This window comes from Amblyomma maculatum, chromosome 11 (assembly GCF_055883805.1).
Source record: "Amblyomma maculatum isolate TAMU_Amacu chromosome 11, ASM5588380v1, whole genome shotgun sequence".
Lineage (NCBI taxonomy): Eukaryota > Metazoa > Arthropoda > Arachnida > Ixodida > Ixodidae > Amblyomma > Amblyomma maculatum.
In genome coordinates, this window is record NC_139354.1 from 56,021,828 (window position 1) to 56,042,020 (window position 20,193).

The 20,193-nt window shown below is 44.6% G+C and overlaps 1 long non-coding RNA gene across 1 annotated transcript; it reads right to left on the reverse strand.

Annotated features, from left to right (window-relative positions):
• Positions 1-16,420: 16,420 nt before the first annotated feature.
• On the reverse strand, positions 16,421-18,566 carry LOC146173834 (uncharacterized). The gene is made up of 3 exons (XR_014701811.1): positions 18,488-18,566; positions 17,330-17,734; positions 16,421-16,616 (listed from the first exon to the last, which is right to left on the reverse strand). It is a non-coding gene; the product is annotated as an uncharacterized LOC146173834 (long non-coding RNA).
• Positions 18,567-20,193: the final 1,627 nt, after the last annotated feature.

A 20,193-nucleotide genomic window follows, 5' to 3' on the forward strand; every position in this document is an offset into this window, starting at 1 on the left:
TGCATGGCGGAACAGTTTTCTTTCTATCCGTTGACAACATTTAACGGCAAACAACTCACATTGTTTTGTCTGTCCGTTCTGGCGTGCCTCAGGTGTACGTCCTTGGGCTCCTTCTCTTTTTCATGTATATAAATAACATGCCAGCTAACAAATCTCTTCTTCAATAACCCTTTTTGCCCATGAGTGTTATCATGAAAGTAATGATGATAATGGCGTATTTTGCCTTCAATCGATCAGTTACAAGGATCTCGATTTTTGTACCAAATGAAACGTAGAACAAATTGTTGATAAGTGTCTGTATGGGCAAATCTCCCGTATTTCAAGGACACCTAATACTTTCTACATCAACAAAATTATCTTGGGACTGTGTTATATTTTAATATCGTGGGGTTAAGTCATTTTTAACCTGTCTTGCAAACCTCACGTGGGCTACATTAAAAATAACTCTAACAGCATGCGTGCGTATCATCGCATACATTTTTCAAGATCATACAGTTTATTAATATTATTTATTTATAAAACGTTGATACACCTAAATCAGATTGTCCAACACCTGTCAGAATCCGTAGAATTGATAAAGATGTTTGCGATTTGGAAGCTGTGGAATACCACGCCTCTCGTTTTATACTTTCTTACTATTAACGAAATAATGTAACTCCTGTGAAATCAAGTCTGTCCCTCCCACCTTTATCTCTCAGTACACGTTAAAGAACCTTAGGTAGTAGACATTTTCGGGCACTCTACTATAATATTTCTTATAGACTGAGTGCCTTTAGGACGTTATAAACCCATGCACCAAACCAGGACAGTTGCCGCCGGCCAGAAGTGCCATTATTAATATACACAAAATTTACCACAAACTCGGTCTGAAAGAGAGGTTTTTCAACTGCGGTAAAGTAGGGACATCATCTTGTCGCATATAATGTTTTCATGGTTCATTGATACCCAGAAAGTGTAGGATGCAATTCATTTTCATGTAATAGCGTTTTAATGTCAGATAATAACTCATTACGCAAAGACATTGTTTCCATTTGTATGATGCTTAGTTCTATACAAATATTTGGCCTTTACTGCCGAAAAGCTTGTTTTATAGTATCCCCACTACATTCTGAACGTTTCTTCCTTCCTTCCTTCGTTCCTTCCTTCTTTTTTATTCTATTTGTTTGTTATTCCTTGTTTATTTATACGTACTTCTATATACGTCTATATTTATATTCGTCATTGGTGTGCACTCATTTTTATGTATCCCCCTCCCCTTTGTATTTCTTCTGGTGCATGAGGGAATATAAATAAATAAAAAATATTGAGGGTATTAAGACCACTTAGGGAGAAAGCCATTTTGGGGGTGGTTCTATCGTGGTGTTTATTTGACAGAACCCTGCCGATCACACAGTGCAGCACAGTGGCTTTTTCCGCGCGGACTGGAAGTGTTATGTTCCACAGTTAAAGACAGCGTGCTGGTACACAGGTCACTCCGCCTCGCTGTCGAAGGTGCTTCGATAATTTCTCGGACAAACTGCTCTTTTTGTCTAACAATTGATTTGGATTTGCTGATTTCAGGTGCCGGAGTTTTTGAAGGACAGTCGCTGCAAGAAATCTCAAACTGTCAGGACGTTTTCTCGAAATTTGCTTTTGATTCTAGAAGTCTTTATTTCATTCACCTGCCGATCAGTCTTCTGTAGGTTTTGCCACATCTCTCAGGAAATAAATAAACGAGGCCTACGGCATTTTGTACCAACGGAGCTCGGCGCACTCTCTACGTGAGTAAAGAACATAGATTAGGGCACACCACCTCAATATTCGAAAAGGAGTTTCAAATTATGGCAGTGTGTGAAGCTTTGCTTTCTTTGATTATCACTTCTCACTCATGGTAACAAGAAGTATGAACTTGTACCAATAAAAATGAGTGCTGAATAAATAGTGCCGGAGAGAATGTTTGGAGTAAATTCCGTGACTCTTTTTTTCACGTATACAATTACACAAAGTGGGCTTGGTTTAGTTTGGTTTATAGGGCTTCACAGCCCAAAACGCATCAGCCTCTCAGAGATGCCGTAGTGGAAGGGTCCGGATATGTCGACCGCGTACGGTTTTTTACGTGCATTGATATCGCACAGCACACGGGCGTCTGGCTTCTCACCTTCATCGAAAAGCAGACGCCTCAGCCGCGGCCTAGTTTCCGTGTCGCAGACCTTGAAAACAACATTCGAACACCCGCACGGCTGGTCAGAATGATAAAATATCCGCAGAGGAACTTTTATAAACTATTGTGAAAGCAGCCGCAAATTTACAATGATGAAGATGCGCTGTCATCCTATATACGAGAAGTTCTCGGCTGACAAAAGCGCAGTGCTGCTGTAGAAAAATCGCCATTTGGATCTGAAACGTGATAAATTACTTCCTGTGCGACCGCAATTTTGTAGCAGACGCGATCTTCGAAGCGCTGCAATAAACTTTAGGTTTTGTTTTACATTTCAAATATATATGTGAAATTCATCGGCGGTTGTAATTGCGGAAACGCAAGAAGATTTGCGTGGAATTACTTTGCCGTCAAAAATAGATCGCGCAGTTATTATACAGAAGTAGAAACATGCTGAAAAAAGCTGTCAGTGATGGGAAAGTAACGGGTAGGGAGTTCGGAAATCTCGAGGACAGCCGCGGAAGTTCTTGAAATCTAGAGCACAAATGAATTGTTTTCAGCTCCCGAAATTAAAGATTATAAAAAACAAGTATATAGGCAGAAAACATTCCCTTTATATCCAAAGATCATAGCTAGATTTTCAAGCAGCTTGGTTACAGCATATAAATTGTGCACCTGTGGAAGGAATGTACGTTGCTGCCTTTTCCTTTGTATTATAAAATTTCCTTGTTCTTCCATAGCGCTGTAAAAAAATATGTTCTCTTTCAATTCGGAGCCTGAGAGTGGGTAAGACACAGCGTTTTTCTACGTGCCCTTCCTTGCAGGCGATTTGCTGATATCAAGCAGCACTATCGTTGTTAGTGCCTTCGAAAACAACAACCAATCGGTCAGATGGCAGGGCTTCCGGTTTTCCACTACTTGAAAACAGTAACAGGTGGTGTTTCTATTATTCATTCTTTAGTAGCTTCATTGGGCGATAATAGAATGTTTATGTTTGCACAGATCTTTTAGGAATCCATATAGCTAGGTGTTTCCAACCTGAAGCAGGAGACATGTTTTCACTTGTAGTTTTGACAATGAACCAAAAACAAAATTCATGCGTAACAGCCCTATACAGAATTGGCAAGCGATAAGAATACGTTTCTATCCTTTAGACACAAATTACAAGAAAGGTTTTTTTGCACCAATTACTTAAAGGTTGGGGGAGTACGGCGAATTTAGGAAAACGTCTTACCGCGTGCACTGATTAGGCTATTCCTATGAACTAACACGGGAAGTTTAACGATATTAAATGAGTTATACCTTGAGTGCAATTGAGACAAATATGTCGCTATTCAGTATAATCATAGATATTTCTGAGGTTCCTTCATCTATTTAAATACGTTTGACGCATCGACCGGATTTTTTTTTTCGCGCAAGAGTATATTGCCTAACAAGCTAAACAAACGCTTCTTATTAGACAGAGGAAGTACATGCTTAAAAAGGTACTTTTCGAAGCATTTGGATGTGCTCGGGGGATAATGATTGCCTTCTTCACTTTATTCCTTTATTAAGACGGTAGCGTTATAGACGAAGTCCTCCAAAAAATTCAGCCTAGGTATTGTCGGCGTTGGCGTTGTCAAAGAAAAGAAATATGAGGGGCACTTAAGCTCCACCTTTAAGGGTATGACGCAATAGCGTAGGCTACCACCATGCATATATAGAGCCCCACTCTAACAAGCCCTACGAGCGTCCATGCGTGGCCTAGGGGTAACGGGGATTCAAGGGCCCTGGCAGGCTGATTCTATATCACCCTCTCACGTGAAGGGTGACGGCTGATCGGCAGCTGCTGCCAATTGTAACCTGAGGCGACCCTGCGTCCAGTTAGTGCTCGGCCATGTCTGCTGCCAGCTACTGCTTGCTAGCCTCCTGCTCGTGATTCTTCACTCACAACGCCAACGCCAGCCAACGCCCCACTTTTCATAACGCTATCGTGTGGTATAATTAGCAAGGCTTTGGCAAGAGAAAGCTGGCAAGCGACATGAATCTGTCCTGATTCGTCATTGTGGTGTGCGACGTCACGGCGCAACATGACTTTGCCAGGTTGGTGGGCGCTGTCAACTCGGATATCTACTCTGAGATGAGAGTGTGATATAGGAATTTGGCTGAGCAGCTTGTAAGCATCCCCAAATTGATAAGGTGCTCGTATGGTCACGCAGGCACATTTTCATGCCTTGATTAAAGGTCTTTCACATAATGTCGCATTTCACGACTTAAAAGAGGCACCGATACAACATTACTGATTAATCTAGTAGCAAATTGAAAGGACGCGAACAAGGATCCGCAAGAAGAACAGCGAAATTAGAGGCGTTAGCGCAGTGGCAACACATCTTTAAATAAGTTATTCATTGCTCCCTCCCCCTCCTCCCCCCCCCCCCACTTTTCTCTATTCTTGCAATTCAATGATGCCCTAGGCTATTGAACCTAAAGTAGATTGCTATAAGATAATAACTGGTAATGATATGATAAACAATTCGCTTGATAAGCTTTTCTGTAACTTTTTTAAACGTGTGCGTTGCAAGCTTCTTATTTACGCGTTTCTTGGAGCGTCGAGAAATACGATTGCTTCAAATTGCAGCGCATCGGCTGCTATGCTTGGATATTACGCAACTTCGTAATTTCATTAAAGGTAATATGAAGCTGATTTCCACAATGCGTTCGTCACTGAAGCGTGGTAGCTGAAAGCCATCGCTAAGATTCAGTTTGATGGGAATCAATAAATGCGATCAACGTTGCATTGAAAATGAGCTCGGAGGACGGAGTCCCGCATTAAAGCACCCTCAAATATCTCCCACGAAGCGCTTTCTTCAGGCTTGCATTGAGGCTTGGTGCTCCGCAGCCGCTGGCCTCGTTGCACAAAAGTTGAAGGAAGTGTACAGGGGTGCATGGGCGCATGCATGGATGCGCCCTTTGGAAATTGCAATAGAGGAGCGAAATTGCAATCCGGCGTGTTCCCTGAATTTTTTACATAGAGCGTTTAATTAGCTCCACAATTCGAAACATTTGTGTTTCATATATATGTTCTCTGCTGTGTCGTAATGTGGTTGCAGTTTCTCTTTTTTGTTACTCTCGATATGTTCATCTCAATTCAGACGCCTGCGAATAAGTACGTAGATAGGAGTGGATGTTTATATGGCTGCGACAACATAGAAGTATTGATTGGTTTGGTTTGGTTTGGTTTGTGGGGTTTAACGTCCCAAAGCAGCTCAGGCTATGAGAGACGCCGTAGTGGAGACTCCGGAAATTTCGACCACCTGGGGTTCTTTAACGTGCACAGACATCGCACAGCACACGGGCGCCTTGCTTCTCGCCTCCTTCGAAAAGCCGCCGCCGAGGCCGGGATTCGATCCCGCGTCCTTGGGAACAGTAGTCGAGCGCCGTAACCACTGCGCCACCTCTGCGGGGTAGAAGTATTGATTCCATCAAGATCACTGGGTGGGTATAACATCTGCTTACATCATATAGCTAAACTGCTGATAAATGCTCTCCTGTACAACGCGAAACATCTAAGGCTGCAATATGGCCGATAGGTGAAGACACTGCTATCGCGAAGTTTTGTTTAGTGAAGGCTTAGTGCCGCATCTAAAAATACCTGAAATTTTATACGGCCGCGCATGGAGCCATTGAATAAAAATAATTACCAATAATAATGGAACGAAGGGCCTCAATAAAACTTGTTCATTGCACAACAATGGATCTACAGCTTCGGTTTCTTCATGTCTCTATATACAAAGAGAAGCAAGTGACGCATGTCTACCATTGATTCCGTATATTAACTGGGTGATCTTTCCTTTGTAGGGCAAGCATCAGGCGTTAAGGGCGTAGCCTTTAACGGTTTATGCTTGCGGCCGTGATCCTTTCCGTCCTTCCTTCCGTCCTAACGCTTTAGTTACGTGGGAGGCGGTAGCTGGCAGATGACATACAGCCGAGCATTAACTGGACGCCGGGTTCTCTGACTTTAAGCTTGGTAGGAGCTACAAACTAGGATCCGTCCTTTCATATGGGAAGATGACATTAGAATCAGCCTGCCTGGTTCTCTACAAAACTGCTGTCTCTACAAAACTGCACAATACAAATACCACTTCACATGGATGTGAAGCCTGTGTCTTCGTTCGTATTGCGACGCAGACAGGGCCGGACCCGAAGGTACCGAAGGCCAGTGAGGCGAGGCGACAAGGCAACACGGAATCGAGCAGCAGTGCAAATTTATTTACATGACGGTAGAGATTTCAGAGAAAGTCTTCCAATGTTCCCAGCAATGGTCAGACCCCGGTTTTATACACTGTCGTGTCCCTAGGTACCTAGTTAAGGAATCCTTTGTCCTTGAGCTCTGGCCAAAAGAAGAGCACCAATTGGCATTTTTGCACTCAGCACCTTGAGGAACCACCTTCCGGATTCTTTCACGTAAGCCACGGCAGGTCGACGAATATGTCACCAGCTTCCCACGGGTAGATCTGGTTCCTGACGCTGTGGAATCGACTCCTGAAGAATCAATCAGCAACCACATCGCAACCCTCAGAAGTGTGACAGCCGATTGCAATTTCGGGGTGCTGACGACAACATCGACTTCACCGGCAGAAGCAGACGCAGCTGTTCTAACGATCCCACTGTGCTGCCCCAAGACGTCATGCTTCACGACAGATTCGTCGAGCACTTCCAAAATAGACCGTTCGCGGAGAAAACGATGTTTCAGCGAGCTTCTTACCTGGCCATGTCAGCAGAAAGTGCGTCGAGACAGCATAAGGATTCAAGGGAGCGACGAGCTCCACGGAAGTGCATAAAACTTCACAACTCAAAAAGGCGCACAAGAATTCGCAGCGGCAACGATGCTGTTATCGATGTGACAGCTGGCACGAGGCTCATACCTGCAAATTCAGGACCGCACTATGCCGTTTTTGCTCCAAGAAAGACCACGTAGAGAAAGCTTGCATCTCCCGCAAGAAAGAAACCAAGGAAGGCAGGCCTAACACCAGGCCAGGAACGCACAGTGTGAATTCATCATTAATTTGAACAGCTCTAACACGAAGACAAAAGACAAGATAAAAGAAAGCCACAGTACAAGCGCTGTGTCTTGTACTTTATCTAGTCTTTCGTCTTCGTGTTTGCGCTGTTTAAATTAATAATGAATAAGTACCAACTCGCCCAACAAAGTATCTTGGTAAGCACAGTGTGAAAGCTCAGTCCCCGAGCAACGACAATCCGCACAGCGTTCCTTGCTACGACCTTCACGCAGTGATAGCGAAAACCCTGCCCCGAATTCCTAGTTGATGTGAAAGTCGAGGGAAAACCGCTAAAATTCTAAGTCGATACGGGCCCCGCATGCTCTTTAATCAGCAAGCCTACTTACAGCCAAACATGGCCTGTGAACACACCAAAGCTAATAAAAGAACTGCTTGACTTGCTCACTTGGTCAGGAGAGGAACTTCGCACTCTTGGATCTGCAGAAGTTCGTGTGCGATTTCAATCAAAAGACTAGGTGATACTTTTGCTGGTAACGAAAGGAACTGGCTGCAATTTGCTTGCACGTGACTGGTTTTCCGCGCTGCACCATGCGATTGCACGAAATTATTTAGGTCGCTGAGCCACGACAAGAGCTTGAAGAGATTCTTGGACGCCATCATGATCTGTTCAAGCAAGACCGGTTTCTAGAAAACAGAGCTACGGTCTCCGAAGAGCTCTACAAGCTTCTGGAGAAAAACACACCATAAACGTGGGAGAAAGAAACACCAGATTGCTTTTCACGAGCTGAATCGTTTGATTCGTTCTTCTACAGTGCTTATGCCTTACGACGAGATGCTACTAATTGTTGTAGACGAGTACAGCAAGTGGCTTGAAGTGCGCTATGCGTAACATACTATCACCGACTCTAATTGAGGAACTGTGCAACCTGTTCGCGACCATCGGCATTCCCGAAAGGCTAATAACAAATAGGGGCCCGTTTTTCCGCGCATATTACTTGATCTCCCTATCATCCGGCCACGAAAGGGCAAGCAGAGAGAACGGTGTACGAGACAAAGCAGGCATTGGCTAAGGATTAATCTTGAACATTAATATGCAAGCTGGCTCGGTTTCTGCTCAAGCAGCACAAAACTGTTTCAGCAACAACGGGCAGAACACCAGCCTCACTTATGTTCGGACGCGAGCTCTCGACAGCACTCACACGTATTCAGCCACGATCTGCTGAAATGGCGACCTCGGACGAGATCCTTACAAGACGAGTGGCTATAGGAAAATCGGTCTTCTTCCGCAAATTCACAGGAAGCCCTGCTTCGATGGAAAGAACTGTACTGAAGAGACTATGAAATCAATCTTGGCTAATCAAGTCAAACACCGGAACAGTTCGTCGGCTCCTTGACCACGTAAAGCCAGGTGCTGAAGCCCACCCGACGGAAGATCTGCCACTGAACGATCGGACCAACGGACCAGCAGCAAGCGAACAACAGTACACACTCCCGGCTACTTTCGTGATTGAGACACCAGCGGAAAGCATGACGACGATCTGCCTGCAGCATCTCACTCCGAACGTGGAGAAGCTTAGGCCCGACAAAATGTCTGCGCAACGCAACCCAGCGACGACAAACAAAGCGAGTCTAGGCAAGATCAAGCTCCGCCAAGGCCTCAACGTAAACGTCGTCCCCCCAACGTAACGGTAACCCAGTCTAAGGAGGAAGGGATGTTGTGTACGCGAACAAAAGCACAGCCGCACTGCCTCCTAGCAAACGGACGCACAGCCGCTCCAGTTGCAATGCCTCCTTGCCCGTGCGAGCCGGCCACTTCGGAGAGACCAGCAAGACTCCCTCTTTCCCGCGCTGACGACGACGCGCGGTCCAAAGAAACCCGAACCGTGCGTTGCCGTGGAACTCGACCGTCCTCGGACCATGTGCACGACCAAGGCAAGCAATGCCTTGTTTACAAGCGCTCGCGTTTCTTTCCTTCTCGTCTCTCTCCCGAAGGCACAATACGGCAGTCTCCACCCAGCAACCGAATCGAGAAGTTCCTCGCTCACGGGGCTCTGACGCCCCAAACGTAACACACGTCTTCATAAAGCTGCGCAACATAAGGGACCGGTTCAGTAGGCGAAAACCTTTACCGCTAAACAATGATAACGTACCAGCATATTCCGCCCATATGGCTCACATTTTCTACATTACGTCGTATTCCTTTGCTTCGCCAGGCTTCTTACTACACCGAAATTGTTCCGTATTGCTATATTGGCCATTTTACAAGCTGAGATTACCGCTTAAAGTATCTCGATTTTAGCCAACAGAAGACATCGTCTGGAATGCGACGGCCCACCTGATCTCCATATCAAAAAGCTTCTGCGTTTAAGCATTTCCAAGAATGGCAGACACATCACGACAGATGTATTGAGTTCCAATTAGACTACTTTCAAGGTGAGTGATAGAGGTTTAGTGCTTTCAAATCAATAAATTTGTTTCATCCGACCAAAGGTCTAAAACGATAGCGGTTAATACATTATTAAAAAGAAAACCCAACGTCAGCGTCGTAGTCGTCTTTGGCGTTGTGAGCGAAAAATCATTAGCATGGCGCTGCAATGTGGTAGCTGGGTGCTCATATGGGAATCCACTATGTGGAGGTAAGGCTGCCTCACATTACGTTCGCCAGGAACTGCGAACTCGGGAATCTCCTTTACTATTGGGAGAGATTTCAGGCTCATCCTGTCAACACCCATGTATTCACGTTACGCTTAATCTACGCAGGCACGCTGACATGGCTTGGTTAAACAGGGGCTTTGTACTATGTTGGGTGGCAGCTAATACTGTTGCTTCGCAAGGCGCATCTTAATGCCGCTCAAAATTTTTAAGAGACCTTGCACTACACGCGAGCGCATACCGAACTGATTGGTTTTGCAAAACAAATATTTAATAGGTGAACCAACACGGCTGGTAGTAGTGGCGTTTTATTGTAAAAGCAACTTGAAGCAAGCTTTGTGTATTTTATTATTTTTTTGCTAGTGTTAACACCACCGGTTCATTTGCGAGTTTTGCTTTCACCCCACTCAGTACGAAATCCTTCTACAGCAGACGTCACGTAATCGTGCGCCGCATTTTTCATCTCGCACCGTGCAACAGACACCGTTGTTTTCATTGTCATTTCCAGGCATGACAGTACAAACTATCGCCACAGCCGGTCACGCCTCATGTATAACTCTAACACTCTCGAGCTGTGTGGTAATCATCCCCGTCTCTATAAACTTCAAACTCGAAAACACCCTCACGGTGCGCATTGATCTCCTTCGTCTTTATACAGTTAGATGTGCACCGCTCCTTCATTTAAAATATATAAATAGGCAATAAATATTAGCCCTATCTCTATTTACAAATCAACAGGTCTTGGAAGTATTTCTATATCGGCTTACGGCAACAATGCAACCATCGGATTGTAGCAGCATTCTTAAAGTCTTTAGGCCAATCTTAAAATCAACAGGTCATGCTATCAGAAATAAAATGCAATTAGCTGACGATCGATATCGAAGTCCGACATCGTCGAACAGCTAAATTTTTGCTTGGTTATTTTGGTTGTGTGGCGACGTTTACTTGGTGAGCTTATTGACCTTCCTGAGATCCTGGATTATAAAATGTGCTACGTAAAGAAAACCTTAAGCTGAATTAAGCATAGTGAAACTCATGCTCGCGCGAAACCAGTACGATATGTTTTGGTTGAAAAGTGCGTTTACGTTTTCGACTACGGTCAGCCTAGTCTCGCCACACGTTCTTCGTATGCTGTGGTAAAGCAGCTTGTATCATGGTATCGTGTGCATCCCATGTTAAGAGGCCGAATATTAATGATGACGTACAGGCAAATGAGGGACGAGATAAAAGAATTGGCCCCTTCGGTGCTTTGACATCGGATGCCATCACAGTTGCTGGGCAAACGGCCCCGCGGCCTCACGCTGATCAAACACACAACCTTGAGGCGAGCAATGGCTTTATTCGTGTTTCCGAACTATAGCAATGGTATCGTCCCCCCCCCTCCCCCATTTATACCAACCATCTATATAATGATCTTTAGGGGTTATATGAATAAATACATAACAGGCACTCAAACGCCTGTATTCTAGAAGCCATGACCCTTTTTATTAAGGAGAAGGGGAGTGTATATGTACTTTAGTAGAAAAATGTACAGCAGACTAGAGATCACCCAAAACGGAGGAGACATATCGCTAGAAAAATTACAAATGATCATATCGATAACTGTTAAAAATTTTAACTTTATTTCGCTTATCGATAGTTGGCAAGGCTGCAGCAGCCTCATCTAAACTTGTTGGGTTTTTTGAAAACCTTTTTGGTGCGTAATTTGTCCAGGCCGCATTCATAGATAACAGAAAAAACTCAAAACTATGGGTGTTTTGTGCCAAATAACCGGGTAGCTAGAGGACCTCAGACTGATATAAACAATACACAAAACAACCTACGCCATCGAGGAAGCTCTAGAACTCTTCCGGCTCAAGCGGGTCATACGCTTAACAACTGAAACAGCAATTAAACGTTCGAGTGCTAGCCCCGAGAAATTTCCATCATCGTACATGGGAGCAGTTGGTTGACGATGACGTATCCAACTTGACAGGTTTGATTCTGTATGTTAGTACGAGACGTGCAATTTGTGGATACAAGATCGATTCGTTATGGTTCAACTTGATAGGTTTTCTTTTGTATGTTAGTAGGAGACGTGCAATGTGTGGATACAAGGCCGATCCGTTATGGTTAGGTGTTCTGCTTTTGCCACAAATGTGAAAGGATGTTTTTGCGCAATGTTTTCAGCCATTCAAGTTATGCCGCTACTCATATGTGGAGATTTCGAATTTAACCGTAGGCCTTCAGTGCAAGAATAACTGGCCGCTTTCCTTTAGAGCCGCCTCAGTTCCTCAACAAAGATGAAGGCAGTTAGAAAAAAATGTAAGACCACAATTTCGAGGCATGCAAATGACTGCATTTTTTTAAAGCGAAAATAGTCTCTAGCGTCGCAACATCATATAGCTGAGGAATGTCAGGGGTCAGTTTGGTGATTCGCAATTACATGGCCTTTATAGCGCATGGAAGAAATGAGCTCGAAAGTTACCGCCAACGGTATATTTGGGCCCGCTTGCACGATAAAGTCCGCTCTAAGTCGAGACTTAAACAGTGTCTTTAGTAAGACCAGACTGTTTCAAGACCGGAGTTATTCAGGGCTGTCTTAACATACCCATAGAGACAGTGGATACCTAGTTTGAGGACAGCGGGTACCTATACATGGGAAATCTTGGTCCCTGCTTAGGGAACGCGCCGTGGCACCTGACGGTGCTTTCAGTCTGTCACGGCGTGGTGAGGGTGAAAAACTTTATTGAAGAAAAAAAAAAGAAAGAGTGCAGGCCAAGGGCTCTTTGCATGAGTGGAATGCCTAGTATGGGAGGCCACTGGACAAAGCTATTACCATTGCCCGTTGGCCAGGGCCAGTTGGGACTCTAGCGATGAGCAGCTAAGCAAGGCCGCCTCCAAAGTCGAATTTTCCTGCATGTCTAATCTCTTAGGGGGCATGATGCGAGCGCACGTTAAAGCGTGCTGCAGTCGTTGCTGTCTAAAACAGAGCTCAACTTCGCATGCATATGACGCGACGTTCACGTCTTAAGCAGCAGAAACCGTAGCCGTCGTGCGTGCTTCATTGGCAATCAGAATGTTCATTCTAGCAATGACAATTAAAATGTTAAGCCGCTAGTTTTTCTCAAGCATTTGCCTCATTTTGATTAATTACCACGTCTTTGCTTGGGTTTTTTTTTTCCTCTCATAAAATGCCTACAGGAACGCGCCACGCCCTTCCACAACACGTTTTCGGGATGACTTCAAAAAGCCTCCTAGGGCAGCGGTTATGTGCATTTGGGTAAGCAGCGTAAGTACGTGCGCGTACTGGGGCTGGTGTGAGAGGGGGGGGGGGGGGGGGGGGCAGACAGGCCGCGGATATCAGACTTGTACGTAGCAGCGCTTTTAGGGAGCTTTAATTAACTGCAGTCCTCAAAAGCAAGTATTGTACTGACGTCAGTGCCGGTTGAATCGCTACTGAGGCATATTATAGGAATCGACCAGTTACATTTAGACGCTGTCCTAAAAGCTATCAAAAGCAGAGAGTTGTCTCCCACAATTTTAGAGCACTCTACGCACTGCAGCTACAATTGAGGTTATGTGCGCCGCAAATGTGACCTAAAATCAGGTTGTGACAAAAGATGCCGTATTGGAAGGCTCACAGAATTTCGACCTCTCTAAAGGTCGCTCATTCACGGATCGTGCGTTTTATCTCGACGAAAGATTCACCAATCATGCATTTTATCTTGACGCGAAACTCGAGTCGCTCATTCACCAATATCAATCCAATATTCAATATCATTCCGTTTTTAGAAAACGCCTCACTAGCTGCCACGCTCACACATTCCAATTTTTGGAGCCGTCACCACATCCTTTCTTCGACACGGTTTCCTTACCCACTGCTGGCACAGGCTCGTCGCTCGGAACGTTGTGTGTAAACCTATTCACCAGCGGTATACAAAACGGACCGCAATAGCACTAAAAGAATAACTTGCGCTTAGCAGCGGCACAGGTTGGAACACATGCCTGCAACACCCCTGAATAGAAAACGGGGACGTATTGACGAACTTCAAGATATGCGGTTTTCGTTTTAGAGGGGCTTCGCGAAAAAATCTATACGATTGAAATATGCTTGTTAATCTATCCGTCTTCCGAAAAGTTGATTTGAATTTGTGACTAGTGTAAAAATACCAAATATACCGTTAATTTCTCAATCACCTTACTTTGAAAGCTTCCACGCTTCACCGTGATCGCGTGGACCACGCAGTGAAGTATTCTCAAAACGCGACGGGGCCGTTTCATAAAGAGGGCCATTGCGACGGTGTGCCCAATAAAGCGCTTTACGAGAACCGATAATAACGTCGTTCTCAATACGCTTTCATTTAAAAAGCAGACAAAATCGCGCAAGTGCACGTCAGGTACAAATGGTTTCTGTCAATTTATTCAGGCCCATTAAATAAATAATGCTTTCTTATAAAGCACAGATTTTTCTGGATCCTTAAAGGCTGATAAGGTATATGGAAGTTTACTGCATTCTGCCACGATATGACAGCTCCCACTAGTTTTATGCAGGGCCTTATTGAAAAAAAAATTGTATGTCCAAAGCTGTGTAACATTTGTAATGTACTTTTAGTTTCGGTGTATGCCTATGCACAATATCAGTCATGTGCAAATGTTAAGCAAAAATGACAAAATTTTATTTTTATTATTTTTATTATTTTTGCACCAGTTTGTAGAATATTTATTCTAATGCATTCTTCCCCACAAATGTACTCGATTTGTATATCAAAATGTCAGTACTCCACACCCCAATTTCTGAAACACAAATGAACACAAATATGTTACAGTATTGTTGACAAATACAGCTGTTCATATGACTACAGCAGTTGCCACCATGACAGTAATGTGGTATACTTGTGCAACCACAGCATTTGCTCTCACCGTTTTTTCCTGCAGATAAACAAAAACGACCAGGTACTTTTCTTCCAGTCATATAATTTTGGCCTGTTCTGGGTGTTGGATGTGCACAGGTTACGAGTGGTATTGCAACCATATACAGATATGCAAGATCAGTAGCCCTTGAGGTGATTTAATGCAAGCATGTGACCAGCACCAGCACGACATTGAGCAAAATTATTTGCACATACTGTTCTCGCAGCATACAATTCAGGAAAGGGTGGCCCACATTGGCAAGAAATATTATCATACAAGCAAAACAACATATACTTGAGAAAAGTACAAAATGACAGTTGTAGATGCCTTACACACACCAGACATGCTGATATTTGTTCTGCAGGTCACGCTACATAGTGAGCAGCAGAGAATAAATAACAAACAACAGTTTGTAATGGTTACAGGTATTGGTCTCAAAGGGTGGAATTAATACTTTTGAAGCACTTGCAAGAGTATAATGCAGAAAAGCTTAGTTGACATAAAAACTTGACACAACAAAACATGCACATGATTTGAATCACGGTGGGTGAGGAGTGGTACAAAAGGCTATAAACATTCTAATACAAAGTTAACCAAAATGTTGAATATTGTACCCGCAAATAATAAGACAGTTTTCTGTGGCCCTATATATACTCTTCAGTTGTCGCAACTGTAATTGCAATGTAAGCACTGCCAATAATACAGGTGTGATCACTGAAAGTTGATGGCAAAATTACTCGTTACACTTTGAGCAGGTAGTTCGCATTTTATTATTATGCCACATGGCTCGTCCGAGCATTGCTGCCATGGATGCCATACGAGACAATTTATACAAAACCTGGGACTGTGAACACCTACCACAATATGGTAGCCCGCGCTTCTACTTTTGCATACATTCACCAAGTCTCCCAGAGTTTACCATTGCACTCTGATGCCATGCAAGTATTTGACAAAATGGCAATCTTTGAGTGATGGAAAAACATATTGCATGTTTAACAATTTACTGCACAGACTGTAACAAAATATATATTGTAGGTATTAAAATAACAAATTCACAGCTTAAAACATATCTGTAATCTGTTAAGTACCATACTTTACCACACTGAACCTACTCTTGGTGTAACCGATGTTAAGGTTACGCTTGGTTTCATTTATTGGGCTTAACATCCCACAGTGACTCAAGCTATGAGAGATGCAGAAGTGGAGAGGTAGGGAAATTTCGACCACCTCGGATCTTTTAACAATCACTGACATTGCACAGCAGACGGACGCCTATGTTTTTGTCTCCATCGAAATGTGGCCACCATGGCCAGGATTCAATCCTTCATCTTCGGGTGCAGTAGTTGAGCACCCTAACCACTGTAACTCCACTGCAGGTAGACATTAAGCTTAGTGCTCAAATATAATCTCCTGTTTATATGTCTCGAATTGGATGTTACAACCAAAATGAAGTAAAAAGAAGATGTTTATGCTCCATCTGTTATGCTCTATATGTACTGCAATGTTAAACAGCTCAACAGAAAATACTTCAATGCACACTCTTGCGTAGGCTTCAGGATGTCAATACAAGACTGACGTAGCACATAGTGAAATAAGCACATTTGCATAGTTATCCGGTCATGAGAAGTTACCCAGTGAAAACATTAAACTCAGTGACTAGCACAGGCATAATTCATTTCACATAACTGTACTTAAAGCAGGAGAAATCTTGCTGCACCATGCCTTAGCGCAGCATAAATCTATAACCCCAGTGAGGATAAGCATGTACAGACACTTCATCTTGCACTTCCATTTGTTTGCCTATGCTGCACGCATACTCCTGGGACACGTTGTGGAGTTAGCACCTCGTCATGATGCTGGTCCACACATGGTCCAGTGACATGTGCTGCTGATCATGGAGGGAATGGAAGCAGCGTTTCAGCTGCCCTATTGTCCTACAAAAAAAAAACCATCGTGAGTGGGCTATGCAATGCCACTATAAAGTTGGTGACGCGCGTAACGCAAGTTGCTGCAGTAAAAGTGAATGCATATGCAGAATAATAAAAATTTTCTCTCCATCATGATGCATTTCAAATAACACCACATCTGCTCTGAGTAACCTTTGGTTTATGGAACTGACAGCTTCGTAATATGCTGTACATGGAATGTATGTTTTGAGCATTTGTTCTTCCAGGCTATCACACAACCTGTAAACGTGTCCGGTGAAATGTAATGCAGTAAATACCCTTGCATCATTAATGAATGGAAATATTTCGATACCTTCATTAAAGGGAATATATATATATTGCTCAAATGACAAAATAATGCTATGATTTTTGAACAAATCTAATTGCTAAGTAAATATTGATATGTGTCATTCAACAAATATAACTTGACTGACACCCAACAATAATTTGTTTGTTTGCTGAAAAGCTTCCCCCCCCCCCCCCCCCCCCCCCCCCCCCACAGGCTTGGCCAAAGTTATTTGACTGCAGTGTTATTTAACTAGTAAACAAATGCGACATCAAAGTTAATTTCTTTCAGCATAGATTGTTCGCTCAACAACACTTGCAACTGTACCAAGCTGTTCGAACAACACGGACATCCACAACCAGTCAGTGTTCGGGATACCATGCAATCCAATATTTAGAATGTGCTGCGCACCTACCTATCAATCACTGCTCTGGTGGTGCCGTGAGCTGCACTGTATCGCTTTTTGCCGCACATGTCCGCATTCTGGAGCCAAAGTCTGCATGGATAGCCACTGCAGCAGGATGCCGGTGTAAGTGCCCGGTTTGAAGAGCTGAGCGAGCGCGCTGTGTGTGAGCACTCGTGCGTCATATGTGCCACCGGGCCACTTTGCGACCACATCGAGGATCTGGCACTTGCTGTCCACCACAAGCTGCACGAAGATGGAGTGGTAGAAATGCCTATTTATATGTACGCTCCCTCGTACAGCTCATGGGCCTGGATCTTGACATGAGTGGCATCGATGGTGCCCACGATGCCAGGGAAACCTCCAGCAGCACAGAAGTCGCTCATGCAGCCCGGCAGCTCATCCTGGGATGGCCAGCTGTAAAGCAGGAAACCTGTATCACTTCTGGTGCGCATATTCATCGGTTACAGTTGCAGGTAATCATGTGGCGGCACAAAACCGAGATTGAATTCCACGCTGATGCTATTGCGTAGCAAGACTTGTAGTCCCTTACTCCATCGGTGACGTGCCGATGAGGCTCTGAAGAGGATGCAGTGCAGAGCACATGCCCTAAGTGTCCAAGGCCAGCTGCCGAGATGGATCTTCGCCACATTTTATGGACATGCCCAGGAATGCAGCCGTCAAGAATAAGACGACTACAAGAAGTTGGATCGGCTGTCGGCTACACAGGAGGTCTATTTACACTTGTAGCTAATGGACAAATTAAGAGCCGGAGCTTGCTCCGATTCCTTGAATAAAATAGACTGCATGATACCCTTTAAGTTAAAAGACAGCCTCATTCTATGCCACATGACAAGCCTTAAAAAAAAAGAAAAAAAAAACTTGTCGTAGACCCCGTATGATGCAAACCCCGTCAAGGTGCGCAATCGGTACCGTTGTGCTCGATCAAGGCAATAAACGCTTATGACCGTAATAGGAGAAAAAAATAAACGTTCCTGAAAATATTGCTTCGCTGTTGCTAACGTCCGCTATGGGCCCTGTATATCACAACAACCGCTAAATAAAGGTACACGATTTAAGCACTTTCTTCTATTTCTTCCTGCCTTGACTCTACTGGTCAAGAAACATCACAATAGGCAAAATGGGTGAAATGACAACGGCGGCTCTTACCGTGTCCAGGCTGCGGCGTTCCGTTTCAGTGCGACAACGACTCTTCTTACTGCTCGGCTTGCCGTCGACTCGTCCGCGCCGACCGGTTCACTAGCCTTTATGAGAAAGCCGCCGGTGGCAAAAACTTCAACGCCAGAAGCACCAGGCAGTTTGAAGTTACCGCATGACCGCGATGAGTCGGGCTCGGTTAACGGATGCTGACCCTGCCGAAGCGAGATCGCAGCTGCAGCTCAAACTCGCAGCGATATTTCCTGTCCCTGAAAGCACGTTCACAACACAAGTGGAGATCTGCAACGGGCAGCACGCGATACTGACGCTCCGCAGGCATTTGACGAACGAGAAAACGTGAGCGAACGCACACCACGCCGATCAACACACAACGAGTGACCATCTATTTAGTTTTACGGCCTCCCAAAACATGACGACGGGATTTAGTGCAGTTTCAGTTATTTTGTAAAGCTGCCGAGAAGCGGCGCGCACATCCTTATTTGACAAAACAACGCAAGAAAGGCAAGGGGTTAAAACAAAAACAAAAACGCGTATATGAGCGTCAAGCCAAGCGCTACTTCTAAGGCGTTGCCACCTCTCGGTGAAATATTGCGGCAAACGTCGTGACTGTCCAGCTCGTTCAATGGCTTTGTGCAGGCATCAAGTCTATCTCGGTTGGCTCTGTATGTCCCTATGGCCAGCGTTCTTAGCTTAGATTTCCCTACGGCTTAAGTCGCTTGCACAAAACTTTCAGTGCGCGTTTAAGACTGCGGTTAAGACGGAGCTTAAAGACAGCGTTCAGGCAGTCTTAACTGCGAACTTTATTAAGATTCAAAATGGCTGCAGTGCGGCTGCTACGGCTGGATACACATGATAGACCCCTTAGAGCGTGGAAAACGTGCAACTAAGTTTTTCTGTCCCCTTCGTGTTGATGCAGAGGTGACGCGCGTCCTCTCGGAGTTGTTTAGTGACTGGGAACTTGTGTCGACGTTCTTCCGTTGCTCTTTGGACTGCCATGCGAGTCGCGCTGGCTTCGTCGGCTTGAGGTGAGCTTGAACATTTTCGCCATTCTTTTGCGCGGGTGCTTTGCTATGATACGTCTCTCGTGTATTAAACGGTGAATGCAGTAAAAAAGATAATAATAGTACGCGAAACGTAGTGATGCTCTTCATCACCGTTTTGTTTGTGCTATGATACCGGGCGATGCAGAATAATTGATGGTGCGTTTCCGAACCCATTTCTTGGTTGCCGTATTTGTCGTCGTAGTTGTTGCGACGCACATATTTCTTTTTTTTTTCGTTTTCCCTGTTGTGTGTACTGGCACCGTATATCCCACGGGGGCCTTTAGTGGTGTGACTATACGGCTAAACGCGGCATGAACTGCTGCTTTCAAACCTCGCATGAGTCTCGCTTGCTAATCGCCTCTTTCTTTCCGCTCAGTGTGTAAAATGGGGCGTGCAGCTCAAACATGCGTTCGTACCGCTACATGTAGGTTCCAAATCAAGAGCAATTGAAACATGTGTCACAAGTGAAACACGTACGTCTTGTTTCCAGCCGTCATTCACCGGAGGATGGGCCTGGCGTGAATACATCAAAGCTTTGGGAGGCTTCCATCCGTGGGCGCCATCCATTGCACTCTCTTCAAGATCCTAGTGCTGGGCTGCATCTGAGAGCGTGCACAAACCAACTGATCGTCTTCGCATTAGTGCATCAGTGAT